The sequence below is a fragment of the Hemitrygon akajei genome, chromosome 14, assembly GCF_048418815.1.
Source record: "Hemitrygon akajei chromosome 14, sHemAka1.3, whole genome shotgun sequence".
NCBI classification, from domain to species: domain Eukaryota; kingdom Metazoa; phylum Chordata; class Chondrichthyes; order Myliobatiformes; family Dasyatidae; genus Hemitrygon; species Hemitrygon akajei.
In genome coordinates, this window is record NC_133137.1 from 1,513,912 (window position 1) to 1,527,577 (window position 13,666).

A 13,666-nucleotide genomic window follows, 5' to 3' on the forward strand; every position below is an offset into this window, starting at 1 on the left:
TGGGCCACTGCTTTTGTCATCTTCGTGATTCTTCTGAACAGTTTGGACCTTCCAACGTGCTTTCCAACCAGAGACACAGAGCTTGGCGCAAACACCTGTTGTCCTCTGATGGAAACAGTTCACAGTGTTTGGCATGGAGACAGTTGTGGCATCATCCAGTACCTACCTTAATTCACTTTCTGTTGGCTTCCTTGCTGGGGATATGAAATGCAAATAGAGGATTGATTTCCAATTAAGTGGTAGTTGTCTCAGCCAATCACATCTCCACAATGTTGGCCCTCCTGCTTTTACCACATACAAGCTCAATGTGGCTTGTTGGTTGTTGTATTTTACTGTTACAAATGTCATTCCCATAGGAATGATCTTTTCTCCAGCAAAGTTCTTAGCTGAGTATCTGCAGGCTTCAGTTTAGTATCTCTAAAATGCTGTTCAAACTTATTTTGTGGAATAACTGAAATGGTAGAGCCAGCGTCCAATTCTACTTTAATTAATTTGTTGTTCATGTCTGGCATAAGCCATGTTGGTTGCCTATTGTTAAATTTCACACTGTAAATTGCAAGGCTACACAGTCCTGAGTCACTCTCATTGTTATCAGATTTTTCAACAGCATGCAGATTAGTGCTCTTTTTTGAAACTGCAGCTTAACATTTCATCTTTTTCTTTTCTCTGTGCAGTCCATTTATTTTTGTCTCTTTGTATGTGTCCTACTTCGTTGAATTTTCTACAAGTTTCACCTTTAAATCTGCATTGGTCTAGTGTATGTGAGCCCCTGCCACAACAGTAACACAATTTCTTCAGTGAGTTTGTTCTCCATCTAGATAGATGGATACGTTATTGATCCCAAAGGAAATCACAGTGTCACAGTAACATTACAAGTGCACAGATATACAAATATTAGAAGAGAAGTAAGAAAGAATCAAAAAAAAGTTACCTCAAACAGTCCAACAGGAGGGGGTCATCACTTCCCTAGCTATAGGTTGACTCATTATATAGGCCAGTTGCCAAGGGTAAGAATGACCTCACATAGTGCTCTTTGGAGCAGTGCAGTTGGCTTGGTCTGTTACTAAAAGTGCTCCTCTGTTCAGCCAAGGTGGCATGCTGAGGGTGAGAAACATTTCCAGAATTGCCAGGTTTTCCATAGGGTCTTTTGTTCTACCACAGCCTCCAGTGTGTCCAGTTTGACTCCTATAACAGAGCCAGCCTTTCTAATCAGACTGTTGAGTCTGTTGGCATCATTCGTGTTTATGTCATTGCCCCAGTACATCACCACATAGAAGGCTGTACCAGCAACAACAGATTGGTGGAACATGTGAAGGAGAGGCCTGCATATGCCAAAGGATCTCGGTCTCCTCAGGAAGTAGAGGTGATGCTGTCCCTTCTTATACACAGCCTCTGTGTTGTTACTCCCCTCAAGTCTGTCATCCAGGTACTTGTAGGTCCTCACCACATCCACGTCCTCACCATCAATAGTAACAGGGAGCAGTGCAGGCTTAGTCTTCTAAAGTCCAGTATCATCCACTTTGTCTTACTGATGTTGAGCTGCAGGTAATTCAACTTGCACCATTTGATAAAGTCCTCCAACAGGGCCCTGTGTTCATCCTCCCATCATCTCTTTATACACCCAACTATTGCTGTGTCATCAGAGAATTCCAGCAAATAACATGACTCAGTGTTGTATCTAAAGTCCAAGGTATACAGGGTAAACAGGAAGTGAGCCAATACAGTCCCTGTGGGGGTCACAGTGCTGCTTATAGCCATGTCTGACACACAGCTCTGAAGCCATAGGAACCGTGGTCTGCCAGTCAGGTAGTCCATTATCCAAGATACAATGGAAGTTCCAACCTGCATTGAACGGAGCTTTTCCCCCAGCAATGCGGGCTGTATGGTATTGAAGACACTTGAGAAATCAAAAAACATGATCCTGACAGTGCTGCAGTTTTGGTCACGCTCACTTTCATTCCTGACTGCAACTCAATTGTGTTTCTGTCTGTTGTTTCCATTGATAAATAATTTCAATTACTCTTAAATATAAATTGTGCTTCAGTTAGGAGTCGCTTTGAATACTCTCTTTTAAGATTCCACAAACTAAACAATCTCTCAGTGCATCATCATTAAGCCCACCACTGAACTGACAATTCTTAGTCAATCTCTTCAGTTCTGCCATGTACACTGAAATCCTTTTGATTTTGTTTTTGAAACCTAAAGCATTTTGCAGTCAACAATGGTTTCAGTTGTAAGTGTCCCTGCATTAATTTTACAATATCAGCAAAGCTTATTTCTGTTTAATAGGAGTAGTCAATTTTTGAAGCAATCTGGATGCCTTTAAACCCAACGCACTCAGCAAAATTGGTACTTATTTCTTATTGGCTATTTCATTTGCTTCAAAATACTCTTCAATTAGCTCAGTATTCATGAACCAGATATCTCTTATGGAATCAAACATGCAATCTTTCCACTGTAGCCAACTATTTCTACTCTTTTTTATGACTGTTATCACCTGGTGTTCACGTTTTATGAACCTGTAAATTCTTCCATTTTCTGACTTTTTAAAAAAACTCAATTGTGTCTTCCATTCTGAAGAACATGTGGCACTGCTTTTTTTTAACTCAACCATCTTTGCACATGGTGGGCTGCATTTGTTTTTAGTTCGAACATCTTGCTGCACTTCAACAAGTCGATGGCCGTCTGGTTTCTTTTAAAAATACCTCGTTGCCAGTATTATATTTTGTAACTTAAAAACATTAAACTAATTCAAAGGAAGACACAGGAGCCCGAAATGTGAGTCTAGCTTTGTGTTTACTTTAAGTGATACATGCAATAATCACATGGTAGCCCATAATGAATTATTTAAATCAACAAGAATGCTTAATCTTGTGTGTGTATCACACACAGGATTACTCAAATATTCCTGAGATATTAAATGCAGAGCAGTTCTCCCCATGACTGTGTGGGTTCACTCCATGTGTTCCCATTTCATCTCACACTCCAAGAATGTACGGTTAGGATTATTGAGTTGTGGGCATGCTCTGTTGGTGCTGAAAGCATGGTAATACTTGGGGGCAGCTCAACACAACCCTTGCTGATTTGATTTGATGTAAATGACGTATGTCAGTGCATAGTTCAATGTACACATGACAAATTAAGCTAATCTTTTAAATGTCTCTTCACTTTGTCCCACATCAAGCTTCAAGTTCCTGGGTGTCAACACCTCGGAGGTCTGTCCTGGGCCCAACATATCAATGCAAACATGAAGAGGGCACTTTTCGTGATAGCATCAATATGTTGGGTCGAGGATTAATCTGCTGTAAACTCAGCCAGCCCCATCATGAGCACTAGTCTTTCCATCATTGAAGACATTGTAGGATTAGATTGTATAATCATTATTTTCTTTGCAATTTAACTTTCCTATGCTTGCATGTATTTTTATATAATTACCTATATATAAGAAATTGTTTAGTATGTTTTCTAGTGGTCAAAGTATAGATATGCAATTTTCAGTATGTTTCTTATGGTTACAGTTCTGTCTCTTTCTGGAAGCTTCTCAGGAATCCCATTAGGGGCTATCTGATTGGTTAACTCCTATCTATGGAAATTCAATGGACTTAGAAAACTGATATAATAGGTCAGAGCATGGGGGGGGTGGGGTAGGTGAACTCAGTTTCTTCTCTTTTTTCTCCTTTCCCATTGTCACTGTCTCTCTTGCTTCTCCACAATTCTTTTATTCTTTTAGCACTTAATAAAATGATTGTGAGCAACAAATTTTACATCTCATTCTTGACTTCTGAAAGAATCTCAGATCAAAAACATCAGCATCCACCAATACCTTCAAAAGGCAAAGCCTCAGGAAGACAGCTTCCAACATTCATGACCCTCACCATCCAGGACATGCCCTCTTCTCACTTCTACCATCAGGGAGGAGGTAAAGGAGTCTAAGGATACAGATGCAACATTTTAGAAATTTCTTTCCCTCCACCATCAGATTTTAAAAATTGTCCATGAACCCATGAAAATTACCTTACTATTTTGTACTATTTTTAAAAAATTTTCATTGTAACCCATATTAATTTTTCATTTCTTGCATTTATTGCTGCCACAAAATAAAAAAATTCATGAAAATATGTCAGTGATAATAAATCTGAATCTGATTTTAATTCTGAAACCAGTGTGTTTGTGGTTTGGTACTGGGTCTGTAACACACACAACCCATCACTTGCTCACATCCATTAAAATGACACCATTCTTTGCAGGATTTGGAGCGATTCAGAAAAGACTCACCAAGATGCTGCCAGGATTAGAGAGCATATGCTGTAAGGAGAGGTTGGACAAACTTGGGTCATTTTCTCTGAAGCAGCAGAGATCAAGAGAAGACCAGATAAAAGTTTGTGTTTGAGAGGGGCACTAATAGAATGGAGAGCTGGTATCTTTTTCCCAGGGTTGAAATTCTTAATAGTAGAGGGCATCCATTTAAAGTAAGAGGGGTAAAATTCAGAGGAAATGTGTAGGGGCAAGTTTTTTTATAGAGAATGTAGTTGGTGTCTGGAATGCAATGCCAGAGGTGGTAGTGGAAACAAGTACCATAGTGGTATGTAAGAGTCTCTTAGATAGGCACATGGATGTGCAAAGAATGCAGGGGTTATGGACATTGTGTAGGAAGAAGGATCAGCTTAGTAAGTTATTAATTCCTAGTTTAATTATTTGGCATAACTTTGTGGGCTGAATTGCTTGTTCCCACTCTGTACTCCTCTATGCACATGAAACAGAGTGTCATTCATTCACAAAAAAGGAAAATTATTGCGGTCTTCTCCTAATCATCAGCAATTTTCCAGGGAAGTAGCTATTATTTCTCCCAAAACAAGGTCAATGTCTGTATTTAAGTTTTTCTTTTATCCCTGTCAGTCATGGGTTAAAATCAGTATTACTGCCTAATGTGGATCCCATCCGTTTATTTTACAAGTTAAGTTGGATTCCAAACAATACCTTGAATTGCTTTTAAGGTCCTCTAGCCCAAAGTCATCCTGGGAAGCAAACTAAGGATTTTGGAAGTCATACCCTGTTACTTAGTATATTCATTGAAAATGTCGACAAATGTTAGTTCATCTGCCAAGGGAAAGATATTGAACACTGACTGTTCCATTAAACAGAAACAATTTCTGTGTGTTCGCTGCTCAACATTGCTATGTCTCTTGGTATTTGAAGGCTGTATTACCAGCTTAAGGAAGAATGGTTTTGTTTCATAGCAACATAGAGAGATAATATTACATATCATGAATGCAGTATGAATACATCAATTCTTTTGGCTCTAAATCTTTTGGTTCAATGTAAATAGACTCATAGAGTCAAGTAGGCCATTGGCCCATCATACCTGTGCCAGCTCTTTGAAAGACCTTTCTTCCTAGCCCTCTCCTTTCCCAAAGCCCTTCAATTTCTTCTAAATTTTTAAACAGTTGCTGTCTGCAAACTGCTGTTACACTGTCCCAATGAGTGATAGAAACAGTTTATGTTAAATTAAAGTTAAAGCCAGAGTCGAGTTATTGTCATCTGTACAAGTGCATATTGGCAATGAGAAAATTACTTGCAACAACATTACTGGCACAGAGCATCAGATACACAACGTTCACAAGAAGAGCATAAATTAAATATAAAATATATATACAGGAGAAGGTCTGCAGATGCTGAAAATCCAAAGCAACACACACAAAATGCTGGAGGAACTCAGCAGGTCAGAGAGTATCTATGGAAATGAATAAACCTAAGGCCAAGGCCCTTCTTCAGGACTGAGAATAAAGTGGAAAGACACCAGAATAAAAATGTGGGGGTAGGGGCAGGAGGCTAGCTGGAAGGCGATAAATAAAACCAGGTGAGTGGGAAAGGTCAAAACCTGGAGAAGAAGAAATCTGATCAGAAAGGAGAGTAGACCACAGGAGGAGGAGCAGGAGGAGGGGACCCATGGGGAAGTAATAGGTAGGTGAGAAGAGGTGAAAAGTCAGAGTGGGGAATGATGTGGGGGGAGGATTTTTTTTTACCAGAAGGAGAAATCGATATTCATGCCTTCAGGTTGGAGGCTCCCCAGACAGAGTATAAGGTGTTGCTTCTCCACCCTGAGAATGGCCTCATCTTGGCACAAGAGAAGGCCATGAACTGACATGTTGAAATGGGAATGGGAATCAAAATTAAAATGTTTGGCCACTGGGAAGTTTCATTGTGACAGATGGAGCAGAAATGCTTGATGAAGCCATCCCCCAATTTTCGATGCCACTCACTAATGTAGAGGAGGTGTCATTGGGAGCGCTGGACACAATAAATGATTCCAGCAAATGATATAAGAAAGAACAGAATGAGTTGTAGTTCAAAATGCTCACAGTGTTGCTATGCTGAAGTAGTGATTAAGATTGTGCAGGTTGGTTCAAGAACCAAAGAGTTGAAAGGAAATAGCTGTCCTTGAACTTGGTGGTGTGGGATTTCAGGTTTCTATACCTCCTAGCCAAGGACAGCTTCGAGAAGATGGCATGGCTCAGATGCAGGGACCTTTGATGACAGAAGCATGGATAACCAATCACCTCAATATTGAACTGGTTCCACAGCCTATAGACTCACTTGCAAGCACTCATCAATATTATTTATTAATTTATTTTTCTGTTTGCACAGTCTGTCTTTAGTCATTAGTTGTTTTGTCAGACTTTGTGTGTAGTTTTTCATTGATTCTATTGTATTTATCTGTTCTACTGTGAACACCTGCAGGAAAAAGAATCTCAGGATAGTATATGGTGATATTCAGCATATGTACCTTGATAATAAATTTATTTTGAACTTCGAAATTTCTTGAGGCAGCTCCTCTGACAGATTGTTCAGTACATCCCTCCCACCAATGGTAGGGAGCGATGTGCCCATAAAGTGTGAGTCCACTACTCTGCGCTGATTTTGGTTTGGTTCCATTCACAATAATCCAGATGAAGGTGTTGACCAAGAACATCAACTGCTCATTTCCTTCTGCTGATGATGCTGATTCATTGTGTAACGACAATCTCTCCCTTCTCCATGCTTTTGTCTTTGCCAATTTCCTGAAATCCATGGATCCAGATCCTCCTGTGATTCACTTACCTATTGACACAAACAGTTATTACCCCTTAACCATAAGGCTGTTGAACCAGAGAGGACAACCTCATCCATTCCAACACTGAACTGATCCAATAATCTGACTCACTCTTAATGACTCTACAATTCATGTTCTCGATATTTATTGCTTTTTTAAACTTTTTTATATTTGCACTGTTTGCACATTTGTCCTTTGTCTTTGCTGTATGTGTTTTTTCGTTGATTCTATTGTGTTTCTTTGCATCTACTGTGAATGCCTACAAGAAAATCAATTTCAAGGTAGTAAATGGTAACATACATGTACTTTGATAATAAATTTGCTTTGATCTTTAAACAGAACTGGGCACACAATAGCTACAGGTAAGCGGTGGACAATTGCTGCTCACGGTACAATGCTAATGTGCAAGCAGAGGCTAGTAAAGGAAACAGGAATGACACTGAAGTGGAATATGCAGGTCTGAGTCTCAATAGGCTGATCTGTGGCAAATTGCTGACATTGTGCCTCAGGGATCTGTTCTGGGACCCCTATTCTTTGTGACTTTTATAAATGACCGGGATGAGGAAGTGGAAGGATGGGTTAATAAATTTGCTGATGACACAAAGGTTGGGGGTGTTGTGGATAGTGTGGAGGGCTGTCAGAGGTTACAGCGGGACATCGATAGGATGCAAAACTGGGCTGAGAAGTGGCAGATGGAGTTCAACCCAGATAAGTATGAAGTGGTTCATTTTGGTAGGTCAAATATGATGGCAGAATATAGTATTAATGGTAAGACTCTTGGCAGTGTAGAGGATCAGAGGGATCCTGAGGTCCGAGTCCATAGGACACTCAAAGATGCTATGCAGATTGACACTGTGGTTAAGAAGGTGCATGGTGTATTGGCCTTCATCCATTGTGGAATTGAATTTAGGAGCCAAGAGGTAATGTTGCAGCTATATAGGACCTGGACAGACTCCACTTGGAGTACTGTGTTCAGTTCTGATCACCTCACTACAGGAAGGATGTGGAAACCATAGAAAGGGTACAGAGGAGATTTACAAAGATGTTGCCTGCATTGGGGAACATGCCTTATGAGAACAGATTGAGTGAACTCGGCCTTTTCTCCTTAGTGCGACAGAGGTGACCTGATAGAGGTGTACAAGATAATGAGAAGCATTGATCATGTGGATAGACAGAGGCTTTTTCCCAGGGCTGAAATGGCTAGCACAAGAGGGCATAGTTTTAAGGTGCTTGGAAGTAGGTATAGAGGAGATGTCAGGGTTTTTTTTTAACATAGAGATTGGTGAATGTGTGGAATGGACTGCCTGCAGTGACAGTGGAGGCGGAAACGATAGGGTCTTTTAAGAGACTTCTGGATGGCTACATAGAGCTTAGAAAAATAGAGGGTTATGGGTAAAGCCTAGGTAGTTCTAAGGTAAGGACATGTTTGGCACAGCTTTGTGGGCCGAAGGGCCTGTATTGTGCTGTAGGTTTTCTATGTTTCTATCAGTCCTCTCCTCATCCCTTCAGCTAGCTATTTTCTGTATAAATCAGATGCAGGAACCTTTGCTAACTGTCTTTTAGTCTGATGTAAAGCTAATCATGAACATTTAGGATATCAACAAGCCCTGAGTTCTGATGAAGGGTCTCAGCCTGTACCATCAACTCTTTATTCCCCTCCATAGATGCGGCCTGACCTGCTGGGTTCCACCAGCATTTTGTATGTTACTCTGGATATTCAGCATCTGCAGAATCTCTTGCATGTTTCAGATGTCAGGACATGCAGTCTGTGCTCAAGAAGCTTTCACAAACTGCAATATGGTGATATCTTGATAGATTTGGTGATGTTGACAGGCGGATATATCTTGACAGAAGCAAAACAAAAGAACAAATAGATGTAGGAGTAAGGTAAGCATTCTTTGCTACTTCATAATGTTTGTTGTGATCTTTGCTATTTATTGTGATCCAAATCTTCAGGTCTAATTTCCTGCCCATTTCTGATATTCTCTGTTTTCTTTGGTGCCCAGTGTTAACTCCTTGTGGATGTATTCAGTGTTGTCACATCATGCAGATTATGCCAAGTTTATAATTTATATGTGTGTACAGCTAAAACAAAACTCCCACAGTAGCTATCAATGATTTAATACTCCTTCAAAGGCAGACCTATTCTGCTCCTTCCTTCACAAAATAATTAGGAACTTGGCAATACTTTGCATATATTCAGAATCATAGAATCAAAGTTCAAAGTTCAAGTTCAAAGGACATTTATTATCAAAGTATGTATACATTTTTGACAGAAAAGTTTGGCAGTGGAAATTCTCCCACTAACTTTGCCCCTTTGCCTGGTTAGTCACTCACGCTGGTTTTGTCTCTGGTCTAGTTTCTCCAGTAGTTCACATACTTTGCCCTCCCATTCTGCAGTTCACCATTTACACACCCTAACAGTAAAGCAATTGCTAGCTTGGCTAATCAAAACAATCCCTTCATTAACGTGTTCTACTGGTTTGTAACCTATAAAGATAAGGTTTCTAGACGTAGGCATTCCAAACAGTTTCATTTACTTTCACTCACACAATTACATTGGTTTGTTCTCAGCAGAACGGCCCCAAAAGACCCGAGGGACAGTTTGGGGCGTCTAATATATTGCCTGGGTTACTGGGAGCAGGCACACTACACCCTATGCAGGCAGATCTAAACTCTTAGTTTGACTTTGCTAGGAGGTATGAAGGTTGGATTTCCAGTTGATGAATACTTGTATTGGAAAGTTAAAAACGAAGTGTGTCATGGAGAAAGCCTCTGTATATTGGTAAATTTTTGTACATACGTGTTTGTTTTCATTTGTATATTTGTAAATACTTTTTTTCTTCACAAGTTTTGTCAGTTTTTGCTTTTTTTTCACCTGGCACTATATATAACTCCTTGCACTAATGGGCTGTGCAGACTACCATCTGTTTTGTTTCAACTGGTGACCCTTGTCGGGCATGTTTACCCACACCTGATAAGCGTGGAGTGACAACATTATACAGCCTTGAGATTCGTCTCCTAACAGGCAGCCACGAAACAAAGAAATCCAAAGACAAACCCCATATACATGAAAAGAGACTGTCTAACACCCATTGTGCAAAGAATTAAAAAACGCATTATTCCTCAGGAAAATAAAAGAACAAAATACCCATAGAAAGGACCCAACATGCAATGAATGCAAACAGTAACTGCAAGCAAATATCATTTCTGAACTGAAGTCCACGAAGAGAGTCCAAGACCCATAGTTCAGCACAGAGCCGAGTAAACGTCGTGGAGCTGCAATCTTAATCAGCCTGTACCTCGCCTCGAGCCCCGACACATTGACCTTTTCAATCTGGCCTGGCACTTAACTCTCCATTTGAACATCAGGATCTACCACTTCGAGCAGTGATCTGAACCGGCTCACTCCTCACCACCCTGACCTCTTCGATTTGACATGGCACTTTAACTCTCCATCAGAATGAGTTCTGCCACTTGGATCCACCAGACTTCATCACCTTGATTCAGCCTGTAAATCTGCATCTGAACAGTGGGTTCTGTTGCTTGGATATGCTGAACTTCACCGCCTCAATTCAGCCTGTAAATCTCCATCTGAACAGTGGGTTCAGTCATGTCAATATGCTCTGGGACCTGGACCCCGTGCCTTCGATCTGGTTTGTGACCAATCTTTCCTGCTCTTCCACACTCTTGGTGACAGGCCCGCTGTCTCGCCTTGCCTCGGTTCTGCAACATTGAATTGCCTCCAAGTCCAAAGGGAAGTTACAGACTATTACTTGTGATGACTGTTTGTCAGAAAAAATGTGGTTAACTAAGTATTTAGTTGCTATCCTTGTTTCGTTAGTCACCAGCCAGAAGTTGCAGAGGTTCACCTGCACCTTCTTAAACCAGATTGCTTACACTATGGAAAATTAGCCTACTAACTTCTTACCAGCTTTATATAAAAGCAATCCTACTAGTCCCACACCCTTCTGCCTTCTCTCCATACCCTGCAATTTGATGTCATTAACGTATGGGTGGGATGGTAACAAAGCAGTTGGCTATTACAATTTCACCGCTACCTGTAAGGAATTTGTACGTCCTCTCTGCAACCACACTGGCTTCCTCCAGGAGCTCCAGTTTCCTCCCACATTCCAAAGATGTACCGTTACAGTTAGTAAGTTGTGGGCTTGTAAGACAGCGGTGCGTTCGGATGTGGTGGCCACTTGGGGGGCCCAACCAAAGTGTTTTTATCTTTTATAAATGTCTTTTTATTATAATTACAAGACAATACTGGAAATTAATAACTTCAGGTATTGTAGACCTACCCCATCAGCGAGCTGCTCATTGGTGGAGGAGCTGAACTTGGTGCGGACCGTGATACTGCCTGCTACAGGAAGGCATTGGAGTTGGTGCATGAAGATGGTGTTCAGTTTAACAGCGAGTGATTGTCTCGGTCATTTCTCTGTTGGACTGTAAAATGCTGCAACTCTGTTTCCCTTGTTTATTGGTGAGACAAATGTTGGGGGCTGTGGGGTCTCAGTTATAGTGAGGACTAGACTTCAAGCCTTGATCTTACCTGTTGCCACAGGCGAGGTGAGAAGCTGGAGCTAGTGTAGTGTAGCATCTATGCTACATTGGTGGCTGGCCCCTCCTGTCAGTGCTGCCCTCTGTGTTTGACTGCTGGATTGCGTGTACCAATCTGCTGAGTACTGTTTGTTCTTGCTGATAACACCCATCCTCCATCAGTTTACAGGACATGTCACTCAGGATCTTGGTCTATATATGTATTTTTTGTGTGTGGCTATGTTTACTTGCTATCTTATATGTACCTGGTGCTGTGTATGACTCTGGGTACTGCGTTTTGCAACTTGGCCTCGGAGTAATGCTGTTTCATTTGGCTGTATTCATGGGTATTCATGTACGGTTGAATGACAATTCAACTTGAACCTGAACTTGGCATGCCATGTTGGTGCCAGAAGCAGGGTAACACTTGCAAACTGTCTCTGTTGTATCCTCAGACTGTGTTGATCATTGATGCACTTCATTGTATGTTTTGATGTTTTGTTGTAAAAATAAAAGTGATCTAATCCATCTATTTATCAAGGTCCCTTTTAAGTATTACAATGAAATCTTCCTCAATTATTACCCTTGGGAGTAGATTCCAGATAATAGCCAACCCCTGCACCAGAAGTTTCTTTTTCATGTCACTTTTGCTACTTACAAATTTATTCTTGTTGTAAAATGCTCTGAAGGTGTTAGGCCATAAAACTGTAAGATGGAGAAGCATAATTAGGCCATTTGGCACATCAAATCTGCTTCACCAATTCATCATGGCTGATCCATTTTCCCTCTAAGCCCCGGTCTCCTGCCTTCTCCACACATCCCTTCATGCCTTAACTAATCAAGAATCTATCAACATCTGCCTTAAATATACCCATTGACTTGGCCTCTACAGCTACCTGTGACAATGAATTCCACAGATTCACCACTCTTTGGCTAAAGAAATTCCTCCTCATCTCCATTCTAGAAGGACATCCCTCGATTCTAAGGCTGGGTCCTCTGGTCTTAGACTCCAGCACCATAGAAAGCATTCTCTCCACATCCACTCTAAAGTGGCCTGCACTGCGTATGTTAATCAAAATGGCCTATCTGTTTGTTAAAAGTAAAACTGCTTCTTTGTTATGCTAACTGGTGAGAGAGTGTTGTCTTGCAGAGCATTCTCGAAGCTTCTCGCAGTCTGTTTAGGTTTAGAATTGCTGATAATGGGGATTGTATTCATTTGTTAACCAATGGGGTTGGATGTCATTTTTTTTCTTGTGGGTCTGGGAGCTGGGATTTTGTGGTCTTTTTGGGAATCGGGGAAAAAGACACCAAAGAAGGTGGACGTCTGCCGCACTGCTCAGTCGACCACTTCGGGTGGTCCCAGGTGCGAGGTCGTAGAGGTCGGAGGAGAGCAAAGATGGGTTGAACGGTTCAATGGCTGAGCTCCAATGATGTGCACTAAATTGACTGAACTCTGATAAGTTTGGCGCCTTTTTCTTTATTTTCTTTTCCTTCATATATACTGTATCATTAGTAACCACTTAGTTTTAGTAAAATCCTTAAAGTATATTCTATAACTGTATCTGGTGTGAGCTTGATATTATGTATGCGACGCTGCGTTTTCCACAGCAACTGCGTATACAGGAGGCGGGGTTGGCGAGAGGCTGGAAATTTCCCCCTAGACATATACCAGTCTGTCGCGTAAGTGTTACAGGCCTTTCAACATTCTATAGATTTCAATGAGGTCACCTCTCATTCTTCTGAGTTCCAGTGTGTAGAGACCCAGAATCATCTAACACTCCTTTTATGACAAGCCAGAGTCATTTCCATAAACCCCCTTTGAACCCTCTCTAATGTCAGTACATCCTGTCTTAAACAGGAGACCCAAAACCCTAATCCTCCAAGTGCCTCACCAGTGCTTTATAAAGCCTCAACATTATATCCTTGCTTTTATATTCTAGACCCCTCAAAATGAATGCTAATATTGCAATTGCCTTCCTTATCACCCACTCAACCTGAAAATTAACTTTAGAGAATCCTGCAAAAGGACTC